Raw genomic sequence first — 23119 nt, forward strand, 5'->3', positions numbered from 1 at the left:
ACTATGCGTCCAGAGATGACCCGTGGAGATGGACATGCGGCACGTCTTTCCAGGCAACAGCAAGTCAATTTCTCTTGCGGAGAAAATATTCAGTTTAAGAAGGGGTTTTCCTAGAGGTGGACAGCCCCTTTAATTGCTAACATAATTATTATCCCGAAATGTATGAATGCATTTATATAAGTAACAAAAAATGCTCCTAAAGATGCCCATATCCTGATAGCGTTTGCTATATTTTTAACTGATACAATGTTCCTGATGATTTCAGACCATATACATTGGTTAGAGGAGTATCACAATAGCTCAGAGCGATTGTAAAGGTTAATTCTGAAGATTAGGACCGGTCTGTTTTCTCCATCTACAAAGTAGTATTGAAGCAATGAGGGCATATGAGCCAGCACAGACTTCCTGTTGCTCTTGGTCACACTCCCGGCTCACAGCTTTTGCTTGCAAAGGGCAGCAGCACATCTCGGGCCGTGTTATTGTTCGGCATACAGGGGCTCAGCGTTTCGCTTGGCCTTGCTGCCTCTTCTTTGTACTGCAGCCAGATACTGGTATAGGGCACCGAGGTCCTACAAGTCTGCCATCTGTTGTTTTCTTTCTGGAAGAGACAAGCAAAATATGACATTTAGAGTTCCATATTTCTTGGAAATGAATCCCATACAAAAAGATTTACTGGAGAATGTTTAAAGGAGTTCGATGAATTAAGAAGGCAATATCTTTATTTTATATACACATTATAATAAGTTATGTTGTTTTTATTGAATAATTGCAATTGCCAATATATTCCCCAATGCTGTACACCAAGTGTAATAAATACTACCAGTTCTTTACCAATATTAGGACCAAATTCTCATGAGTGGCAGATAACATATCCTTTAATTTTTGGATTTCTGAACATAAACATCTAAAAAAAAATTTAAGGCAGAAAAAGTCCAAAAGGGGAAATTTGTATTCAGTGAAGGCACATTCCCATTACCGAGATAGGAGATGGCGGCCGCTACTGATACAATTCTAAGTTGCTTATTTTCGTACTCGCCTCAAGAGGAAGTCAGGGCTGCGCTTCTCTCTCCCTTCCTTTTGATGTTTCATTTGTCAGAAGGCGGGAACAGTGACGCCAGCGCTGATTGGACGCCGAGCTCATGACCTCAGGAACGGCGCTGGCACAGGAGGTGAGTATAGGCTGTATTATTTTTATTTGGGCCAGACATTTAGATTGAGACCCCATTAATCCTCTATGACAACCATACTAGTTTTAATTTTTGTATGTTTAGGCCTTGCACGAATGTTTGAAAAAAACTATTTGCATGAAGAAAGCACTTAAAGGGGCATTTTGATAAAAATCTTTTGATATGGCTTATTAAAGATGAAAAACATTTCTGTAGTTTGGTTAGTAAAAGTTTCCAACTAACTAATGACTAAGGCCTAGTTCACACAAACTTATTTCATGGTTCGTATACGGACTGTAATGCCCAGATTGACTGCAGGTTAACTGACCCGAATTTACAGCCTCATAGACAAATAGCTGCCGTAAGTTCAGGACGGAGATCGGCCAGCAGGCCAGGCATTGCAGTTCGTTCATAGACCGTGAAATACGCCGTGTATTGTGTAATGGCCTTAGGGTGACATTAAACATGAGATAGCTGCTGGTCAATTGATTCTTTAACTTCCTGCTCGTTTTCCTGACTCCTCCATACACATTTGCTTGGCTCTTCTGAGGACCATGGCCCCAATTATGAAAACCGGTGATTTTTCACATCGTTCTTGACGAGGGAGCGTGTTGGAGTCACGCCTTTTCGTGAATCATGGGCATCTGAAAGGTAGCGCACGCCTCAATTTTACTCTAGTCTCTGACTTGAGTAAGATTTCAGACGTATGGAATGTCACAGCTCATCATGAATGCCGAAAGTTGCTACATTTTTTCGCAACTCTGTGATTTGCAAAAATGTTGCGCGTTTTTAAAACAATTTACTCCTGAATTTTGCCATAACAGTGTTATGAATCGGAGCCCATATGTTTTTAATGGTTGAAATTCTTTTCAATTTTTAGTAAAATTATTTTTTTTAATCAAGTTGTACTTGGTGTGGGATTGAATTTTTCTCTTTCCACCGTACATCCCACTATTGTGATAATAGCATTAGTATAATAGAAGGCAAATCATTCTGGCGAGTAAATGGCGGTGTGTCTTTCATTAGGCTTTTAGCATTATCTTCATTGATGGTAAAACAGTACATTTGTGTTTGCAGAGTGTTCCTGAGATGCAGGAGATAAGTTACATTTTACCATTTATCTATAAAGTGAAGAGATAATCGGGCTCTGATCATTTTATGGCTCTCGCTTTGATATTTCACAGAGTATAATAAGTCTTTTGTATAGTTCGGCAATAACATTTTATTACCGTTTTTTGATGTTGTGGATATTTTCACCACAGTAGGGGAACTAGGACGCCTAATGACTTCCTTTTAAAGTCTGCCCACACCGTTTTCTTTCTGCGCGCTGTTAACGTTGCTACTTTTATAGTTCATCACAAATTTCCAGCCTTCTCCTCAACTACAGAAGAGTACTATAACATCTTAAAAAATAACATGGCTGACAAAGGGCATGTGCGATCTGTGACTTATCATCTGGATTAAAATCTGATTCCCTATGAGGGTGACCCTATGCATGGCAGGTTCACCCTATATCCAAATGGAGTTTGCAGCAGGTGCAAGCAATTTTGTAATCTGCATTCAGAGAATTGAGACATTTGGAGAAATGTCTGCAACAAATCTGCCACCTGAGTGTTCCTGTCAATTCAGTGACCCTTTTTTTTTTTTTTTTTTTTAATGTGAAAATCTCTTACCAGAAAATATATACCAGTAGATATGACCTTTTAACGATTATTATCTGTATCCACAATGTCTACAATTTGCCACCCGGGTGTCCTAGAAACTTCATAAGACTATCGGCTTATGCATTCATAGGAGAGCAAGTGGTGTATGATTTCATTACGAAGTAGATTAACCATTTTGGAGCTCTTCTAGAAATTGGATGTCCATGTCTTTTGAGATTTGCAATGATGGGCATCGCAACCTAAGAAATGGCTTAAATTTTAAGAACTTTTGCTATCCTCCCGCTTTACGATTACATGTTCAGTATACTCTTACATAGCGACAAAGGTGAGGGTTACTGGACATGCTCCATGCTGTCCATCCCTGGGGAAAATCATTGAATTGAATGGGTAGATTTGCACTTGTCTAATGTGTTTCTTGCAAATTTTTCACCCAATACAAGCTGTTTGGAAGGACTGCAGCCCCTGTAGACATGTCTCCAGCTGGAAGCACCTGGAGGACAAGGAATGGCTCTACATACTGTATCTCTCTGGACTCCAAGAATGTGTTCATTTCCATTATGGGGCATTTATGTTTTGGATGTAAGAAGAAAGCTGACATGCAGGTGTAAAACTAATCATTTCGGAAGGACACAAGTGAGAACATTGTTATAAAGGCAAATGGTCACTTTTGCTGAGGAAATAGTCCAGGGAAATGGGGATCACCTAATCCTCCTTATTTTGGGCACCCCAAAAGGGGCCTTGCATTCCTCGTTCCTTTGCTCAGCACATTCCAGAGCGGAGGTCATTCCTCTGAGTACATTCCACAAAACTCCTTCCTTTGGAGGAGCTCAGAATGGGGAGGAGGGGCACTTCAAAGACTTTGACCAGCTGCCTATTGCCAAGGAGTTTAACCCATTATAGCGTCTTCAATCAGGAAGGGGTTCATGGAAAACTGGTTTCATATTTGTGATAAAACGTCCTCCCTTTCAAACTTATTTTCTGCTCTATGAAGAGTTAGGCTTTGATACCTCTCACTCTATCTCTGCCTTTGATTTGATCGGCCACTTACTTTCATTGCCTCTGCCTATATTTGCTACGTGTTTGTACAGTTTATTATACCTGGCATAGCAATTCTTGATTAACACACCTCATTGAGAATATCACATTTTATTATTTGGTTGTGTTTGACTGCTTTCACTCCATCACATTCACAAGTACATATCATTAAATGATACCGCCTGACATGATACAGGAAAATACATTACTGGTCAGGTACAGTTAGGAGGAATAAGTAACAAATGCAGTAAATGAAAACTCTTCTTTAGTCAATTGATTTAGTCTTTTCCATCCATCCTAGACCATCCTGAAAGTTTCTCTCAGATATTAAGCACATATGCAGCTTGCATCCTTTATCATTATTGCTGCTGCACAAAATATGCTACACTTTATAGACATTAGTATTGGGACCCTAAAAATCTTCTCCATTGAGTCAGTCCGTGGAAAACATGCACTCCTATGACATCTGATGCTGTCTTGATTTTTCACGGATTGATTGAATGGAGAAGATGGAAAAAAAATGTCTTTCCATCTTTGCCTCCTTTGAGAAAATCAGATCGCACTATGATCGCACTCTGGTCAAATTCTGGTCAGTGCTTGGTGGTGCTACGATGAGGAATTCAGCAGATGTTTAGCCCTACAGCCTCATTTAGGTTGAGAGATAAAAGCGACAGATACATGAATTCGACTTATGCTAGCCCAGAAAGCCACAAAACCCCTTTCACACAGCGGCCTCTGCCCAAACCGCTGACATAGGATCAGTGGCCGTCTGCAGACCTGACTCCTGTTGGTTGTTCAATGAGGGACACTGTTGTTTTTTTTCGGACTATGCAAGCATAAACACTAGTATTCAGCCTGTGAAGGCCCCCATGCCGCAATCAAATGCTCCTTTATCTCCCCAAAATTTCTCACAAAAAACCCCAATCAACCAGAATTTAAGGACCTCAATGAGCTTAAAGGGACTCTGTCACCTGAATTTGGAGGGAACAATTTTCATCCATAGGGGTGGGGTTTTCGGGTGTTTGATTCACCCTTTCCTTACCCGCTGGCTACATGCTGGCTGCAATATTGGATTGAAGTTCATTCTCTGTCCTCCATAGTACACGCCTGCGCAAGGCAATATTGCCTTGCGCTGACGTGTACTCCGGAGGACAGAGAATGAACTTCAATCCAATATTGCAGCCAGCGGGTAAGGAAAGGGTGAATCAAACACCCGAAAACCCCACCCCTATGGCTGAAAATTGTTCCCTCCAAATTCAGGTGACAGAGTCCCTTTAACCGCGATGCGACTTGGCTTGACCTCTAACCCAATAAGGTAGCAGGAGCCCAATTGCATTTCAGTTACGGTTTCTTCATCCCATTCTGTTTCAATAGACAATCGTCGTTTTCCCCCAAACTGAAATCAGCAAAGGATTTTCCGCTAATCCTTACAGATAAGGTACAGAAGGAGATTTGCCTAGGTGGAATAAGAGGCCCTTTCCCAACCCCACCATTTTACAATTTGGGCTTTTCCCCCTTAGGAATCATTCCCAAAAAAGATCCTGGCAAGTTTCAGCAAATTCTACACATCTCCCACCTCAAGGGGTATCCGTAAATGACAGAATTTCGAAAAGCACGCATCTGTTACATACGTTTCCTTTGAGCGGGCTATCACCTTGACTAGGGAGGTTGGCCCTTAAGCCTTAATGTCAAAATCTGATACTGAATCTGCTTTCCGCCTCTTGCCAGTTCTTCCGGATTGTCAACACCTTTTGGCTTGCTTTGTAGATGGTTCTTATTATTAAAACACAATCCAGCAAGACTTCTGGTTCTTCCATTTCCCTCCCCTTTTTAGGTATTGTGATTGATTCCACTGCAATTATGAAAAACTTTCAAAATTTCAGGGAGTGAAGGTTTTTTTGCTCGGTATGAAAAGTTTAAATAGTCACGCTATGCCAGATGCAGCCCTTGTTGGGTCTTCTCACATTCGCTTGCCATGTAATACCCATGGGAAATTTATTTTTCAAGATGTTTATCCCTGTTGACTAGCAATATCAAGCTCCCCCATCATAAAATCCAGATAAAACCCGCTTTTAAAGGCTGATTTGCTGCTTTGGAAGGAGTTCCTCTGGCCCTATAATGGTCACCACAAGTGTTTTCAGTCCCCTGAATTGACTAATAAGGATCCCTCCTTTTTTCTGATGCTGCCTGGTCCTGAGGTTTCGATGTTATTTTCGGAGATCAATGGTGTGCAGATCGCTGACCCGGGAATCTTGGCGCTCCTCAGGCTGGGTTACAAAGCTTACTTTAAGAGTTGTTTCCCATTGTTACGTATTTTGCCATATGGGGTTCCTATTTTTAGGGATAAACAAATTAGTTTTTGGACTGACAACATGAGCGATTTACACGCCATACATCACATACACACCCCCCCTGGTTATCAAACTACTTAGGTTCTTGGTGTTAAAATGTTTGCGTTTTAACATTTAACATCTGTTTCAAGCCCACCACATTCCGGGTACAAATAATGTAATTGACTCTTTCTCGTTTTGATTGGCAGAAATTTCAGGAAGGTTTACCCACAGCCAAAGTGGAGGGGCACATCTGCCCGTCCCTCATGTGGCAAGTGGTGGAGGACATTTGCTGGACCTGGTTAGATCCTCGGTAGCCCCATCTCTGCTCTGCTTTTCTGCCTAGCCGAGCTCCTCACCATGACGCGTTGGGACTTGGATAAATTCCATGATTTCTTCCAGGAATTAACCTTGGACTGGTCGGAGGTCATTTCCCGTGTAGCATGGCAGGGAGTGAGGGATGCAGAAGTTGTAGAGTGCTTTCGGCGCACGCTTAGGCTACTTTCACACTGCCGTCGGTACGGGGCCGTCGCAAACCGTCGGCCCTACGTATCGATGGACTTTGTGCTGTAATCAGCACAATGTGGGCAGCGGATGCAGTTTTACAATGCATCCGCAGCCCAGTGTGATGAGCGGGGAGGAGGGGGCGGAGTTCCAGCCGCGCATGTGCGGTCGGAAATGGCGGACACGTCACACAAAAAAACTTTACATTTAACTTTTTTTGTGCGGCGCGTCCGCCCATCCGTCGCTTATTCAAGTCTATGGGCAAAAAACGCATCCTGCAAGCACATTTGCAGGATCCGTTTTTTGCCCATAACGACGGATTGCGACGGAGGGCAAAAGACGGAAGTGTGAAAGTATCCTTAACGTGCACCTGTCCTCTTTATCCATTTTAAAACTGGAGTAGTCATCAGACATTGTCAGCTGGAGGGACACAATACCAGTCTGATGTTGCCTGATGGTGTTCATGATAAAGCTCGATATTTTTCTCTGTGGTCTACAGTATGGGATTGAGCAGACCTTGCACCAAATGGGTGGGGGTTGGCGCGCAGTATAAATGCTTTGCTCCTTCTTTGCGGCCAATTGTTATACCACAAGTGTTTTCGCTGTACGCAGTCTAACTTGTGCTGGGGGTCCCCGGCAGGACATAGCAATTCTTACTTGATCAGCAAGCCAATCGTGCTTTACTTGTGATTTTATCATACCCACATGCTTAGAATGCCACCTTGGCTGTGATGGACCTTCATCCATTAAAGAAAAAGAGTTTTGGTTTAAATGGTATCTCGTCTTAATTAAATGGGCTGCCATGGTATAAATGGGGTTGGTGGGTCTTACCAGTCTATTGGCATCCTGGTTCTTGGCATACAGGATACAACCTATTGAACCCACTCATTACCTATGATGGCATTCGTGGCTCAGCACAGTAATTTGTAGTGAGATTGGTAAGGGTTGACAGGTGCAGTATCTTCTTGACAGATATTGCAGTGGTGATTTTTGTAAGTATAGGTTACCGTAAATGAAATTTTTGGGACCATTTTCGAAGGTTGCTGCCAATTAATAATATATGTGTGCTTGTGTGTATGTATGTGTATCTCTCTCTCTCTCTCTCTCTCTCTCTCTCTCTCTCTCTCTCTCTCTCTCTCTCTCTCTATCTATCTATCTATCTATATATATATATATATATATATATATATATATATGATATTATAGTTGGAAAGTCCTCATTTTGATTCCTAGCAAGTACTGTTAATGAACAATCTGTCCTGATGCTTACAGGTCTGTCTCATCAGATTAGCCCTTTGATGTTGGGGCAGTGGCAGCAGTCAGGAGGAGACACATACTCATGCTGGCGGTTGACTATAACCATGTGCAGCAAATTATCATTTCCATGAATTTGGATCAGTACTTTGCTTCACTTCATGAAGTAATGAATGAGCCAAAATGATTTGTGTGTAGCGGATTTAACGCAATACTAATGATTAAACCTCATTAGAAAGTAATGGTACCTATGTGAAAATAAGCAATTCTATGTATTGAGCACTGGCAGGGCTGCTGCAGCGCCAGGATTCCTATGATTTGTCTTCCAGGCCATCTCCCTGGGGACACTGCTCACCTTCATGGCTCACTGCTTCTTGCTGCTTTTCTAATTAGGACAAAAGGCAGGAAGTGATTTCTCGCACTCTTTTAGAGAATGCTAGCCCCCCCCCCCGCCAAAAAATGAAATAAAGGGGGGGTCTCATGGCATTACAGATCTTAGGAATATTGTTGTTATCAGATATGCACATTGGTCTTTAATTTAGGGTTCAATCTCAGGTCAGTTTAAATGTCCATGGTGAGCTATTTTTAGAAGCTCTGGTTTTAACTGGTGTTTTTGGCGCCCATTTCAAAGGATTTTTATTGGTGGTTATGGTTGTTGGGCAGATTTATTCTGCTATATATTTGCCAGCTTTTACCAGGGAACATCATTCCGCTGGAGAAGTGAAGAAAAGAAGAGACCCCTTTCCAGGATGGAAGAATTGCTGCAGCAGCTGATCTCCAGAGCCGGCGCTGAGGGCGGGGTTGACTGGCTAAGGAGCTGCCTCGCTATAGAACCTTATGCGGTAGCATCCGAAGCCGTCTCCCCCCCTCCCTTACCGGCATCCCAGGCTGAGTCCCCGTGTCAAGACGCTGCAGAGCCACCATTGGTCATCAGAGCTCCAGGCTCTCCGGCCCTGCCGTTACCTCAGGATGGACCGGGTCCGTCGCAGAGGACCAGACGCCGCTCTCAAGCGCCATCCAGGAAGCCTCGCGGTGCTGCATCCAGGAGATCTCGCAGCCCAGCGCGAGAGCTCACACAGCGTCCTCAGCCGTCGCCAGCCGCGTCATCAGTGAGCGCTGGCAGATCAGGGGTAAGATGCAGCCGTACAAGCGCTGCGGGAACCCCTCTGTCAGGCGCCCTGTCGGCGATGGCTGTGGCCTCCTCCAGCATCCCAGCTCCCGCACCGGATCGCGTGCTCCCGCAGCGTGAGGACTCCATCGGGTCAGGATCAGCTGGCTCGCACCGGCGCTCGCCCAACATGGAGGGCTGGAGTGCTGGCAACTCTTCTGGACGCAGCAGCGACGCCATCAGTAGGGGTGAGAACATTCATGTGCCCCTGTCTGTCTCGCACTCTGATTTTAAAAACATGATCAAGGATGTGGTTTCAGAGACACTGGGGGAGGTTTTTAAATCTCCTTCTCCCACAGTTGTCAGTTTTGACAACAGTCCTGGAATTTCCACATCCTCTACGCTAATTCCTCAAAATCACTTTAAAGAAGCTCTGACTTGTGAGCTTTCTCCCCTTGGTTTTCATCTCAGCTCAGCAACAAAGGAGCTGATTTGGAGTAACCAATACATTGATTTATTTTCTCTGCTTCCTCGCAGGGATCAGCCGGGTAGGTTGGAGAGGCGCGATGAAAAATCTGATTCGGATGACGTTAAACGTGGTCACATCAGATCTTTCAACAATTGGATACAGGCCTTTTCAATTTACTCGGCGGTCCTGGGCGAGAAATCACCCAATTTATGTAGTAAATTGTTTCAACACATTGACATAATTTTGGAGGCATACCGCAACTTTGGCGGTTTTGCCTGGATTAATTATGATGAATCTTTTAGGCAAAAGTTAGCTGTTCATCCTGACCTCTCCTGGGGTACGAAGGATGTGGGGCTTTGGATTAATCTGATGCTGCCTCAGAGACAGTCTTCAACTAAACAGGTGTCATCAGCCCTCCCTAAGAAGGGCGTCTGTTTTGCTTTTAATGACTCTGTCTGTAAGTGGAATACTAACTGCAGATTTCGACATGAGTGTTCATTTTGCGGAAATGCGCACTCTATGTCACGATGCTTTAAAAAGCAGTCCGCTCAGCAAACACTTTCCAGGGACAGCAATGCAAAAAGCCTCGACCCCAGTGAAGCTGGAAAGACTGGTGTACTGGCTAAACAAGTACCCAGATCTTCTGAGCAGTAAATTAATTTTTAACGGGTTTTCTAAAGGTTTTTTTGTGCCTTCTTTTAAAGGGATCGGCTGTAAGTTGTTAAGGAATCTTCCCTCTCTGGCGTTTAATCCCGAAATAGCTAGAGAAAAAATTTTTAGCGAGCTGGAACTTGGTAGGGTCGCAGGTCCTTTTACCTCCCCTCCTTTCCCAAATTTTCGTATTTCTCCGTTAGGTTTAGTACCCAAAAAAGATACGGGATCTTTCCGCCTGATTCACCACCTTTCGTACCCCACCGGTTCATCTTTAAATGATGAGGTAGATAAAGACGTCTGTTCTGTTAGCTACTCATCATTTGATTTGGCCATAGACATGCTTAGGACTATGGGTAAGAACGCTCTTATGTCCAAATCGGACATTAAGTCGGCGTTTCGGTTATTACCTATAGATCCTAACGGTTTTAATTCATTAGGCTTTTATTTTGAAAACCAGTTTTTCTTTGACAAATGCCTCCCTATGGGTTTTTCCCTGTCTTGTTTTTACTTCGAGAGCTTCTCATCATTTTTGCATTGGATACTGGAATCTAATTCCCCCAACGTCAATATTTTGCATTATCTAGACGATTTTTTGTTTGTAGGCCCCCCTGAATCCTCAATTTGTTTAGATACACTTAATAGTTTTATTAAAATGTGCGAGTATTTTGGCGTTCCCATTGCCCATGAGAAAACCGTTTTTCCTTGTAATTGTATCGAGTTTTTAGGCGTTACGTTAGACTCGGTTAAAATGGAATCCAGACTCCCGCCGGACAAAATTGTAAAATTATCCACTGCACTAAATAATTGTCTTACCAAAAAGAAGGTGATCTTAAAGGATGTTCAATCTTTACTCGGCCTACTAAATTTTGCTTTGCGTATTATTCCAATCGGTCGAGTCTTTTCTAGACGGCTTTATGATGCTACCAAAGGATTAACGTCTCCTACTTCTCATATCAGAATTTCTTCTGAGATGAAGGAGGATGTAAAAATTTGGTTAGAATTTCTTTCAGATTTTAACGGAAAGTCTTGCTGGCAAACTGTTTTTATTTCTGCTGACTCAATCCCCTTCTCTGTTTCAGTGAATTCCACTTCCGGCTGTGGTGTTCTTTTGTCACATCATTGGTGTTATGTTCAGTGGCCATCTCATTGGTTGGATTCTCATATCACAAATAATGAGATGGTGCTGGAACTCTTTGCAATTTTTTTGGGGCTCTATTTATGGGGCTCTTTGATTCAAAACTCCAGGATTAGCATCTTTTCATTGAATCAAGGAGTACTTCTCTCCATAAACACCCTGTCCTCTAAAAATAAATGTGCTTCTTTGATTATAAGACAGTTGGTTTTAACATGCCTAAAATTTAATATTTGGATCAAAGCGAAACAAGGTGTGAGTGCATGGGCTTCAGTGGCGGGTTCACTGTGCAAACATGAGCGGTCAATTTTTTGCTTACAGGTACCCAACGCAGATTTGGAGCCAACTCCTTGCCCGCAGTCAATTTGGGAGCTGATTTCGATTTGATTCCTCAGTGTATTAGGAATTCCCTCTCTGCTAGATCATGGGCCGATTATTCGGCCGCGTGGCTTAGATGGGTGAATTTTTGCGCCCTTCATAACTTAAATTGTAATGTATCCAATGCCTTATCCGGCCTGCAGTTTGCAGTATCTCTGTCTGAATCAGGCCTCTCCCACTCAGCTATAGCTAAATCCATTGCAGGGGTATCGTTTTTTCTAAAATTAAGGGGTAACCCCCCGCTAACTAGTTTTTTTCCCTTAAAACAATTTTTGAAGGGCTTGAAGAGATCTAACTTTAAACCAGATTCAAGACGCCCGATCTCTTTCCAGCTTTTGAAGGAATTATGCTTAGCGCTCCCTGATGTTTGTAGTTCTAGAGAGGAGAGCCTTTTATTTTATTCAATATTCACACTCACATTTTTCGGTGCCTTGCGGGTTGGCGAGGTAGTCTCAACTAAAAAATCGGAACCTTCTGGTCTGTTCAGGTCTGATGTCAGAGTTGATAATTCTCAAGTAGTTTTATTTATTAGACAATCAAAAACAGACCAGATGGGCAGAGGTTCTAGGTTAATTATTAACTCTTTCCCTGAGCCGCTAATCTGCCCAGTATCTAGTTTAAGGCGTTGGCTTACTATTAGGCCAGATATTTCAGGCCCGTTATTTATTCATTTGGATGGTTTACCTGTAACTATATTTCAATTCAATGCGGTTCTAAAAAAATGCTTATGTTCTTTGAATTACCAACACCTTAGGATCACTTCCCATTCTTTCCATATAGGAGCTGCTACCGAAGCAGCCAGATCAGGCTTAGAGGATGCTTCAATACAGAAATTGGGTAGATGGGAATCTAATAGATTCAAATTGTATGTTCGCCACGAACTTTACGATTACTAATTATCTATTTATTTTTCAGGTCCATTCATAGTGTGGATTATTGGACACTCGTATATTTTTTGGGCAGAGAAGAGGGCCAGGCAGAGAGTTTATACTGAGAATTTATCATTTAATTCTTCTCAAGTTCAGATCTTCTGGCACAGTGTTCGGGGCATGAAATGGTCAAATTTTTGTTTTGAGTTTAGAAAATGTATTAACATGTTTCCTTTTCCAGATTTAGTGATTTTTCATCTGTCCGGTAACGATCTGGGCAAAATGAGAACTTTAGATTTATTAGCTTTTATGAGGTCTGATATTTGCAGCATTAGACAGTCTTTTCCGTCTGTTGGTCTTGTTTTTTCTGAAATTGTCCCCAGAATTTTATGGTCTGATTCTAAGTTTTTATTTTTGGATAAGATTCGTAAAAGAATTAATAGGAGTATGAGTAAATTTTTACCATTAATTGGCGGTTTTTCTTTTCGTCATGAGGATTTAGAAGGGTTTTTACCAGGACTTTTTCGGAATGATTTGGTCCATTTATCAGTTATTGGATTGGATATTTTTAACTTAAATTTACAATCAATGGTTGAAAAGTGGCTGTGTGGTTATGGGGGGGCCTCGCCTCTTTGAGGCTTGGCTCTTGGGAAAATCGCCCATTGGTATGGGCGGATTGGATTTGGTATTTTTATGGAAATATGGAAGTTGTGATTACATTATTTATTTTGTTTGTAACTGGTTTAACCCTAAATAAACATCACGGCCATTTTTCTTCCACTCAATAAATTCTGTGTTGTGTTTTTATTTATTATTTAAGGAATAGATCTTGTAATGCCATGCTAGCCCCCCCCCGCCAAAAAATGAAATAAAGGGGGGGTCTCATGGCATTACAGATCTTAGGAATATTGTTGTTATCAGATATGCACATTGGTCTTTAATTTAGGGTTCAATCTCAGGTCAGTTTAAATGTCCATGGTGAGCTATTTTTAGAAGCTCTGGTTTTAACTGGTGTTTTTGGCGCCCATTTCAAAGGATTTTTATTGGTGGTTATGGTTGTTGGGCAGATTTATTCTGCTATATATTTGCCAGCTTTTACCAGGGAACATCATTCCGCTGGAGAAGTGAAGAAAAGAAGAGCCCACCCTCCCTCCCCTTTTCTTTGTTAAGTCCCCGTCGTGATGTTCTTGTTTGTGGGAAAATCGCCCATTGGTATGGGCGGATTGGATTTGGTATTTTTATGGAAATATGGAAGTTGTGATTACATTATTTATTTTGTTTGTAACTGGTTTAACCCTAAATAAACATCACGGCCATTTTTCTTCCACTCAATAAATTCTGTGTTGTGTTTTTATTTATTATTTAAGGAATAGATCTTGTAATGCCATGTTCCTCTCTAGGTGAATCCTGTTACTCACTGTGGGATTGAGATCCAGCAAGTTGTTGTCAGTATAACCTGCTTGAATACTGTGCTATTCTGCTTTTGAGGTTATTTTAGACTTGGCCTCACCAATGCTAACTAGGCCTCCACCTGTCCTTCACATTCTGCTTTTCCAGAAGATCCCAGTCATAACTTGGTGATAAAAGCCCTGATCTCATTGCCTTTTGGGATATTGGTTAAAGGGACTCTGTCACCTGAATTTGGAGGGAACAATTTTCAGCCATAGGGGTGGGGTTTTCCGGTGTTTGATTCACCCTTTCCTTACCCGCTGGCTGCATGCTGGCTGCAATATTGAAGTTCATTCTCTGTCCTCCGTAGTACATGCCTGCACAAGGCAATCTTCCCTTACGCAGGCGTGTACTATGGAGGACAGAGAATGAACTTCAATCCAATATTGCAGCCAGCGGGTAAGGAAAGGGTGAATCAAACACCCAAAAACCCCTCCCCTATGGCTGAAAATTGTTCCCTCCAAATTCAGGTGACAGAGTCCCTTTAAACTGCTTTTAACATGACAAGTTTTTATCTAGTTTTGTTAAAAGGGTGGTCCGAAATATAAACTAATTTTCATCCTAAATCCCTATTTAATGCAATAAAAAATTCCCTTCCCCAACTACACTAACTGCTTTTCTTTTTTTTTTTTTTCCCTACTGCCTTTTTGATGACACTTTGTTTTAGAATCCAAGTGCATGCTGGGATACAAGCAAAGCATCATCAGAGGACAGAGGCTGCAGTCACTGCCACAGTCTCTGCCTCCTAACTGAAACAGTGTCATCAGTGACCTTTGTTTCAGGGGCTGGACTAGTGACCGTGTAGAAGAGCGGATCGGGCTGCATGTGCTGCTGAAGCGGAACTACTGGGGCCGAACCTCCTGTTGCTGGAGGGAATGAGTTTGCGGACGGAGCGAGCCAGTTACCTGGGTGAAGGGGGCGTAGCCAGGGGAATGAGGTTAAGAGGTTGTGTGGGAACTGAAAGGGGCTTCCCGCCAGAGCGCTGAACGGGTGCGGACCGCAGCTGTATTGAGGAGAGACACATGCCGAGTGGAATCTTGCGGAGAGCTCTACTCTTCTGCTCCGCAGTTGAATGGACTAGGGGTTCAGTGGGCAAAACCGGTGACTGCCTGCTTCCGCCAAAAGCGATACTGTGTGTTTTGGGTGGGGACGCATGAAGACGCCGCATCGGCCTCTGCAGGCACCCCATCACCTGACAGACCTGCAGAGAGTGACGGACAGTGGAGCTATGATAAGTGAATCTGATAACAAGAGACTGTCTTAGTTAAATAACCTTTAGGCTATGTTCACACTTTGCGGGTTTTGCCGCGGATCCGCAGCGGATTTGACACTGCAGATCCGCAGCAGTTTTCCATGCAGGGTAAAGTACAATGTTACCCTATGGAAAACAAAACCCGCTGTGCACATGCTGCGGATTTCCGCGGAAAAAGCCGCGCGGCTTTTCTGCGGAAAAAAAGAAGGAGCATGTCACTTCTTGGTGCAGAATCGCAGCGATTCTGCACCCATAGAAATGCATTGATCCGCTAACTTCCCGCATGTGGCTGTGCCCACGTTGCGGGAAGTTAAGCGGATAATGTGCCGATGGTACCCGGGGTGGAGGAGAGGAGACTCTCCTCCAGGCCCTGGGAACCATATTTTGGTGTAAAAAAAAGAATTAAAATAAAAAATGATGCTATACTCACCTCTCAGCGCTGCCCGCGGCGTCCGGTCTCAGTTGCTGTGCGAGCAGGACCTGTGGTGACGTCGCGGTCACATGACCGTGATGACGCCGCGGTCACATGACCGTGACGTCACGAAGATCCTTGTCGGCACAGCCGCGTGCAGCGCCGAGGAGATCGCGACGTCAGAGGGTGAGTATAACCGATTTTTATTATTTTTTACATTACTATTGATGCTGCATATTGCTGCATATGCAGCATCAATAGTACAGGAGTAATCCCGCAGCGGAAACCGCGGAACAAACCGCGATAAATCTGCAGGGATAACCGCAGCGGTTTTGCCCTGCAGATTTATCAATTCCGCTGCGGGATTAACCCGCAGAGGAACCCGCAAAGTGTGAACGTGGCCTTAAACAGTTTATATTGCATCCCTTTTCCCCTGTTATCTCCCTGTGAGGAGTTCATTGCTGTTGAACAATTAAATATTGGATAAACTCTACTCTGCGCGTCTGTGTCGCTGCATCCAAGCACCTGTGTGTTACCACTGCTCTGTCACTCTGCAATGTGCACAATGGCAGCACACTCTTTTGCCGGCTCAGATCAGCAGTAACGAGCCGGCAACAGAGCGGCAGTGTCAGAATGCATAGTGTGCAGAGTCCAACTCGGCTCCTGCAAAACCCGGTTGATGCTGGTCTCTGCATGCTTGGTATTCTGACACCGTGCACTAACAGTGCGCTCTGTTGCCGGCTCATTACTGCTGATCTGAGTCGCCGAGAGAGCGCACAGTCATTGTGTACATTGCACAGGGACTAGCCCAGCTTCTGAAACTAAGGTAATGGGTGATGCTTTTTTTCTGGGAGGTGTCAGAGAGGCCACAGTGACCGCAGCCTCTGCCAGCTGATGACTCTTCATTTGAATATACCAGTTTACACTGGGATTGTCAAACAAAGTGTCATAAAAAAAGAAAGTGGCGAAAAGGAAAAGCAGTTAGTGTAGTTAGGGAAGGATAGAGAATTGTTAATCTAATATTTTTTCTAATTTATTTTATTATGGAATTTTATAAATAGATATTTAGGATGAAAATTAATCTGTATTTTCGACAACCCTTTTATTCTTTTCTAGTAGAAATCTGCTAATAGCAGTAAATGATTAGCATATATTCTAAAATTTTGGCACAGTCGGTGCACTGTAAGCAACCTGTGCTTGGACCTTACTAAAAATGTATAACATCATTATGCCGCTCTTACAACTTCTGGTCAAAGTTCTGTTTAGATACTTGGAATGTCCATGGGCAGCCCCTGAGACTAACACCCAATGATAAGGCTGGTATATTTTGAGTTAAAAAAAGAAAAAAGTTTCCATTTTTCACTGAACCCAAAATCTTGAATTTCCAACATTTTTTTTTTTTTTTCTTTTTTTTTCTCATGAATTTCTAAAAGGTGGCTAGAGACTTGCTCAGTGTTTAGCATTCCTTATTACTTGGGATAAATTCTCTGGGAATGGTATCTCTTCTGCTTCAAGGGTCTACACATTTCTAATTTACTTACTCCTTAATCACTAAAATTGCGTGATTATGGTGTCACAATTGGTCAAACTTGGACAGTTCTCTAAAACGTTAGAAAAGATTCACTCGGGAGATTGTTATGAAAGGGATGTGGAGTTTAGAAGACAAAGATCAGACTGGAATATGAGACTCTAGTTTTCCCAACTGTGACTTGGCAAAGTTCAGAGCAATTTAATGGGTTGCTCTTTGGTGTACAACAAGCAGCTGGTGGCTTAACTCTTTCATTTCAACTCTACTGGCTTTAAAGGGGCCCTTAAAGGGAACCTGTCACCACGTTTTTGGAAGATGGGATAAAAATAGCGTTAAATAGTGGCAGAGGTGGGCGTTACATTAGTGTGTGTGTTATGCGTTTATTACCCACCTAAGTTGCCGAAATAACTTTGCAAAGTCTCCGTTTTCGCCTGTCAATCAGGCTGGTCAGGTCGCATGGGCGTTGTCTTCCCCCAGATTTGGTGTAGTTTTCCGTTGGTGGCGTAGTGGTGTGCGCATGCCCAAAGTCCGGAATCCTCTTCCAGGGGATTTAAAATAGCGCGGTGTTCGTTATTGCATTGGTGATCGGTGGGCGCGGCCATCTTCCTTTGGCCGCGCGTGCGCAGAAGCGGCGCTCTGCTGGCCGCGGCTTCAGGAAAATGGCCGCCGCGATATCCATCTGCGCACGCGCGGCATCCCGCGGCCATTTTCCTGAAGCCGCGGCCAGCAGAGCGCCGCTTCTGCGCACGCGCGGCCAAAGGAAGATGGCCGCGCCCACCGATCACCAATGCAATAACGAACACCGCGCTATTTTAAATCCCCTGGAAGAGGATTCCGGACTTTGGGCATGCGCACACCACTACGCCACCAACGGAAAACTACGCCAAATCTGGGTGAAGACACCACGCCCATGTGACCTGACCAGCCTGATTGACAGGCGAAAACGGAGACTTTGCAAAGTTATTTCGGCAACTTAGGTGGGTAATAAACGCATAACACACACACTAATGTAACGCCCACCTCTGCCCCTATTTAACGCTATTTTTATCCCATCTTCCAAAAACGTGGTGACAGGTTCCCTTTAAATAGCCGTGGAACCAGGGCCAACCTGCTCTATGAAAAGTTCCTAATACTGCCAAGATGTGTCCCACCTCAGCTCAATTCCATCTAATAATTCGGCAGCTCATGGCGGCACAAACTGAAATGATGTTAGTGTAAAAAGTCTTTGTAATGGCGCATGTATCTGCTGCAGTCTTACATTCATATTGGCTGATCATTTTTTTATTTGAAGTTACAAGTAAGCATGGGCATTGTCCGTTCTTAAGACGTTCATAGCACTTTGTATTTTCATCCTAATGTTCTCCTTCACTGCTAGCTTAGCCAGGATTTATTGTGTTCATCGGAAAGAACACGTCTTTCTTTTTCCATATTTCTGCTGCTTCCTCTTGTTATCTATGGTTAGACTTTAAAATGCAATACACTTAAAATATGATTTCCCTAAGGCTACTTTCACACTTCCGTCGTTTGGCCAACGTCGCAATGCGTCGTGAAAACGCATCCTGCAAAGTTGCCCGTAGGATGCGTTTTTTCTCCATAGACTTGCATTAGCGACGTATGGCAATACGTTGCAAGCATCGTCCACTGGATGCGTCGGGTTTTGGCAGCCCGTCGTCTCAGAAAAACGTTCAAGTGAACGTTTTTCCGTACGTCGCATCCAGTGTTTCACACTGCGCATGCCCAGCAGGAAACATCGCTCTCACGATCTTTACTGCTCGGCAACGAAGACGGGAATGTGACAGCAAACACTTCCGTCGGTACGTCACACCGACGCTTCGTGACGGCCCCGTACCGACGGAAGTGTGAAAGAAGCCTAAGGACTAAAGGGTTTTGATTTGTTTTGCTGGCTGTTTAATGCCATAGCTGCGGGAGTAATTCAGATGAGGCGACAGCTTTTAGTTCTTCCATAAAACGCTAAATTCTTTCTGAAATCTTTTAAATTTGGTTAAGAATTTTAGTTTATATATTGAATTCTTATAAAAATGGATGTCTACCTGAATAATTAATTCAACATGTCCTATAAAAGTGATCCGGTCCAATTATTATTTTTATTGTTTTCATATTTAGAGAGCTTAGATTTCAGAATCAGGATATGTGCAGATAGTTGTTTTTTTTTTTGTTTTTTTTGTTTTAGGAGTCTCTTCAGTATGTAAAAAAAGATGGGGAATAATGAAGGCGCATCTCCTGATGGTATCCAATCTCCTCTAAACTAGGGATTGCCAAATCAAAAGGATATAAAAAAAACTTTAGGAAAAAAAAAAACTGTTCCAAAAAGGTTGTTTTTTTTTTTTTAATGCTTGAAGGAGTACTCCCTTCTTCAAGATCCTATCCCAATATGTAGATAGTGAAATAATAGTATTATTATTGCCAAATACCTCCAATTCGAAATGTAGTGTAGTTCTTCTGATTTAATATGTCACTTACCCCATGTGCAGGGCATTGCAGTAGCTTAGATATCCATGGTTACAACCACTAACGACTATCTGTCACCATATGAGTGGTCATAACCATGGATTCCTAAGCTACTGCAATGCCTTGCACATGGGGTAAGTGACATGGCAAATCAGAAGATATACTACATTTCTAATTGGAGGTATTGCTAATATTATTATTACCTTTTACATATTGGGATAGGATCTTGGATATCAGTATACCCTTTAAAAAAACACTTAAGGAAATTAAGCAAACTCCTGTAAAAACTCCCCAAAGAAAGAACCTTTTCTGAAGCAGTTTCTACTGGAAAATGCATCACTTTTGACCTCCTTAAATAAACTTTGTGTACCCATATCTTAAAAGGCCAAGATTTAAGAGTTCATCCTGTTCTCTTCCCAATAACTTTCCTATTGTACCATTGATTACATTTTTTTGCCCAGTTGATAAACTCTTATGTACAGACAGACCATCAGTATGTTTAAAGGGAAACTGTGAGTAGAATCAACCTTCCTAAGCCATCTATATAGACATGTAGGTCATACCAAGCTGAATAAGATCTGTGATCCAGTAACTTATTCCAAACAAATCCACACTTTTCTTAATATGCAAATGAGCTGCTAAGATTTATGGGCCGGACACAGATCTCCATGAGAATCTGCCTCCGGAGCGTGTAGATCAGGAAAGCAGACTGTCTACCATTACATGTCTTACACTGGTAATGCCCCCTTTTATTTATAATAAGCCCTGGGGACTTCAGATAGCTGTGAGTAGCAGATCTGCTAATCAATATGGACTCTTCAGCAATGGATATTTTTAATGTACACCTATTGGTCGGTACTTGTAGCCGTCATGCCGGATTTGGTGCCAGACTGAAAACTTTGGCATCAAATAGGTAATATTACATATTACAGAATGGGTGGATGTACTGATCTCTTTAGCAAGCTTCATACTGTCCTGGGGAGGCTCACTAATGTTCAATTAGTAGGCCATAACATGGTTTATCTGCTGACATTTGTCTTCGAGTGATCAAAGTTTGGCCTTAGCGCCAGGTCACATTGTCATGTTATTTCTTTATTCCTTGCTCGTTGGGCTTGAGCCTTTTAAAACCAGTTAATTACAAGTCACTCAGTGAATAAGCAATCTTTTGTTTAGCGGAGATGAAAATGATTTCCTCCCGGGAGACTGTGCTGCTTGTGTTTTAGTTATCTAGATTTCTTTTTACGTATGCACATTTTGATGTATCAATCTCTACATTCTCTTTCGCTCGGAGTCCCATGTCCCCTTTTTCAAAGGTTTTCTCATTTATCTTTTCTTATGTTATAAACGCATTACCGCACCAATATCTGCATTTAAATGAAAAATCAAAATTCGTGTAAGAAAGTCCACCTAAGAAAGCAAAAAAATAGAATAAAACTCTTATGATATTTTTTGGGGGAAATGACGTGCATTGGAGTATCTGGGGACGCACCAATGACCTAGTCTGTATTATTGTTATCATCCATAAATACTGATTGGGCCCCATGTGTATATATAATATAGGTTCTAACAGCTAAGTTACACAGTAAGCTAATAAGCAACTGGCACATAAATATCGTTATCCACTTGGGTTTTATTTTTACATGCATTTTATGATTGGTAAACTTTTTAGACTTTCTTTATGATTGCAGTGGACTCTAGAAAATTGGAGTTGTATTAATTTTTCCAATTTGTTATAGGTGTACTGTACTTGTATTGATTTTGTTTCATCATTATTATTTATTAAGCTTAATGCAATGGTCAACGCTGTATATCTCCAAGTGGTTTTAGGAAGGCCATATCTTGTTTTAACTATGCAATTGCATCATTTTTTTTCCTTATTTTTTGTATTTTTATTAAATTAATTGAGAGACTTTGAGAAGTTTGAGCGCACATACAGTACAGACAAAGTTTGGACACACCTCATTTAAAGATTTTACTGTATTTTCATGACTATGAAAATTGTGCATTCACACTGAAGGCATCAAAACTATGAATTAACACATGTGGAATTATATACTTAACAAAAAAGTGTGAAACAACTGAAATTATGTCTTATATTCTAGGTTCTTCAAAGTAGCCACCTTTTGCTTTGATGACTGCTTTGCACACTCTTGGCATTCTCATGATGAGCTTCAAGAGGTAGTCACCGGGAATGGTTTTCACTTGACAGGTGTGCCCTGTCAGGTTTAATAAGTGGGATTTCTTGCCTTATAAATGGGGTTGGGACCATCAGTTGTGTTGTGCAGAAGTCTGGTGGATACATAGCTGATAGCCCTACTGAATAGACTATTAGAATTTGTATTATGGCAAGAAAAAAGCAGCTAAGTAAAGAAAAACAAGTGGCCATCATTACTTTAAGAAATGAATGTCAGTCAGTCTGAAACATTGGGCAAACTTTGAAAGTGTCCCCAAGTGCAGTGGCAAAAACCATCAAGCGCTACAAAGAAACTGGCTCACATGAGGACCGCCCCAGGAAAGGAAGACCAAGAGTCACCTCTGCTTCTGAGGATAAGTTTATCTGAGTCACGAGCCTCAGAAATTGCAGGATAACAGCAGCTCAGATTAGAGACCAGGTCAATGCCACACAGAGTTCTAGCAGCAGACACATCTCTACAACAACTGTTAAGAGGAGACTTTGTGCAGCAGGCCTTCATGGTAAAATAGATGCTAGGAAACCACTGCTAAGGACAAGCAACAAGCAGAAGAGACTTGTTTGGGCTAAAGAATACAAGGAATGGACATTAGAACAGTGGAAATCTGTGCTTTGGTCTGATGAGTCCAAATTTGAGATCTTTGGTTCCAACCACCGGGTCTTTGTGCGATGCAGAAAAGGTGAACGGATGGACTCTACATGCCTGGTTCCCACCGTGAAGCATGGAGGAGGAGGTGTGATGGTGTGGGGGTGCTTTGCTGGTGACACTGTTAGGGATTTATTCAAAATTGAAGGCAGACTGAACCAGCATGGCTACCACAGCATCTTGCAGCGGCATGCTATTCCATCTGGTTTGTGTTTATTTTTCAACAGGACAATGACCCCAAACACACCTCCAGGCTGTGTAAGGGCTATTTGACCAAGAAGGAGAGTGATGGGGTGCTACGCAAGGTGACTGGCCTCCACAGTCACCAGACCTGAACCCAATCGAGATGGTTTGGGGTGAGCTGGACCGCAGAGTGAAGGCAAAAGGGCCAACAAGTGCTAAGCATTAGGGTTGAGCGACTTTTGCTTTTTTAGGATCGAGTCGAGTTTCGTGAAACCCGACTGTCTCGAAAGTCGGATCGTGTGAAATCGGCCGAATATTGTGCAAAGTCGGGGGGCCGACCGAAACACAAAACCCAATGCAAGTCAATGGGGATATTTTTTTTTTTAGTCTCTCTCTCTCTCTCTCGTCCCTGCAAGGTTTGTGTTT

At 42.6% G+C, this 23119-nt stretch overlaps 1 protein-coding gene across 2 annotated transcripts in view; it reads left to right on the top strand.

The window, feature by feature from the left end:
* The window catches only part of ZNRF3 (zinc and ring finger 3), a 174057-nt gene that overhangs the window by 72827 nt on the left and 78111 nt on the right, over positions 1–23119 (top strand). The window contains exon 1 of one of the 2 annotated variants that reach the window (XM_077292047.1): positions 22–116. The exons of the other annotated variant lie outside the window; for it this stretch is intronic. The gene's annotated coding sequence lies outside the window, so the exon portion shown is untranslated. Of the gene's footprint in view, positions 1–21; positions 117–23119 lie in introns of those variants that run through there. 2 annotated transcript variants of the gene reach the window in all.

Source organism: Ranitomeya variabilis, chromosome 1 (genome assembly GCF_051348905.1).
Source record: "Ranitomeya variabilis isolate aRanVar5 chromosome 1, aRanVar5.hap1, whole genome shotgun sequence".
Lineage (NCBI taxonomy): Eukaryota > Metazoa > Chordata > Amphibia > Anura > Dendrobatidae > Ranitomeya > Ranitomeya variabilis.